This window comes from Melanotaenia boesemani, chromosome 17, assembly GCF_017639745.1.
Source record: "Melanotaenia boesemani isolate fMelBoe1 chromosome 17, fMelBoe1.pri, whole genome shotgun sequence".
In the NCBI taxonomy this organism is placed as follows: domain Eukaryota; kingdom Metazoa; phylum Chordata; class Actinopteri; order Atheriniformes; family Melanotaeniidae; genus Melanotaenia; species Melanotaenia boesemani.
The window spans coordinates 26,570,066-26,572,315 of NC_055698.1; positions in this window are offsets into that span (position 1 = coordinate 26,570,066).

A 2,250-nucleotide genomic window follows, 5' to 3' on the forward strand; every position below is an offset into this window, starting at 1 on the left:
CATCATTTGTGTGAGGATCAACTTCTCAGTGTGGACAAGAAACCCCACTCCTCAAAGCAGATGATTGACAGCTTGGACACAAGAAAATAAATAGAGAAAAGAATGAAGAAATATATATGGGAAAAGAGAAGGGAAATGAATAAGGATATATTTATGGAAAATTATGGGGAAATATATAGGGAATCGTATAGGGAAAAGAATAAGGCAATGCATATGGAAAAATAAATCAATAAAATAAAATAACAAAATTATTTGAAAATGAAAATTAAAACATTCATATTTATCTTTCTTCATTTTCTTTATTTATTAATTGCTTTCTGCATTTGTCTACATATTTTCTCATCTCTTTTCCATTTTCATTATTTTCTGTGGCACTCTTACCATTCCGTATGAGGCTGCCTGCAGGCACGAAGCAGAAAAAAGGTCTTACTGATGCTCAGAAAAAAATCTAAGTCTAAGCACCAAAAAGAAAGAAAGAGAGAATAACTGATAATTGACTTCAGAAGAGTCAAGCTTACCATGTTCCTTTCCTTAGATAAATATAAATATAAATCCTGTTTTAACAAAACATGCACAAAAAAATCTATTTAGATTAATATAATAAAATCCACCTAAATCGAATGCTTCAAGAAATAATTTTGTTGAATGATCTATATGTAAATTTGCTGTTAGAGAATTACCATGGTTCAGTCCAACTAGATTTGTAAGCGTAAAATGAGGTGGCTAATTTAGCCATTACAAGTACTTTTTAAAAAGGTACAAATCCATGAATTAATTGTGCTGATCTAACAAAACAAACTTATGTGTGTTAATCAGAAATGCAGTTTAACTATATGTTGACTATCAACACCTTTTAAGTTTAGAAAAGACAAACAGAGCAAACTGGAATTGGAACTATAGGAAAAAACTAACAAAAAATAAAAACTCATAATATTCTAGTAGCTGTTTCACCTGAAAAATGTTGTGGAAAAAAACATTGGAAAAATAGTAAAATTCCAGTAAAATACCATAATAAAAATATATCTTTTGTTTTAGTCCAGCTTTTTAGTGGATGGTGTTAGGATAAATCAACACAGGAAAAAGAGTAAATCTATACTCATCAGACCACCTTCTTCCATTGCGCCAGAGTCCAGTCTTTATGCTTTCTATCAAACTGAAGCTTTTTTCTCCAATTATCCACAGTCATAAATGGTTTTCTTAAGGCTACACAGATGTTCAGTCCCAAACCCTTCAGTTCAGAGCCCCAGCCAGAGCCCCTCTGCGATTACGGGGTACACTTGGTGTTTAAGTATAATTAAAACTGAAAGGCAAGTCGCCACAGGGTGTAGCCAAGGAGGCCACTTAGATAGCCGTCTCCGCTCCACCCCATATGACATGCATGTAAGCGTGTGTATGTGTGTGTGTGTGTGTGAAAGAGAGTGACTGGGTAAGAAGAGGGGTCTGGGAATGTAAGTCTAGAGGGAAGAAAACTTCCTCCATAAGGTGAGCTGCTGGCGGCACTAGGCACCCCCGTGAGGCCCCCCAGGGCAAGGCTAACATCTTTTCTTTGACCACAGGATGTGTCTTCTGATGTGGTTCCTTAAGGTATGAGAAGCTGCTCACTGTATAAGTTTGGATTGAATAACTTGTTGCCAGCTCAAACATAATAATCCATGCAGTATTTATCCAGTGGGAAGCTTTTAACTATTTGCTTTGTTAAATCCAGGTGGTGATCTTTTTATTATTTTTTTTTTCCCCCTTCTTCTTCTTCTTCTTTTTTGTATTTCAAGGTTTTAGACGAAATGATGACGAGTGAATTAGCACTATTTGGAAATTGCGCTTATCACAATTTGGCCAAACTATGGCTTGGGCAATTATGTTAAGTTTAAAAACGTCCAATTTATATTACTTACTCTTGATTTTATTAAAATTTATGTTTATTTTTAAACAGAATACCCCAAATTTTTTGTATGTAAGACAAAAACAAAGGCTATTCTAATCTATTGAGTATGCAGTCAGTACAAACCCAGATCAAAGGCAAATTTGGTCATGGTACAGATAAAGAAAACACTTCGTCCAAGTTCATGTACTAAACCTCAGTATGTTTGCTGTGCAGCCTGCAAAAGTCTAATATTGCTGCAACAATAGCTGCAGTCAAAGGATACCTTCTCTGTATCTGAAAGACATTGGGGGCTTTGACTGCATGGCATAATTTGAGACTATTGAGTAGCTTGTAAAATGAAGCAGGATTAGTAGCTTAGCGAGGTAGCT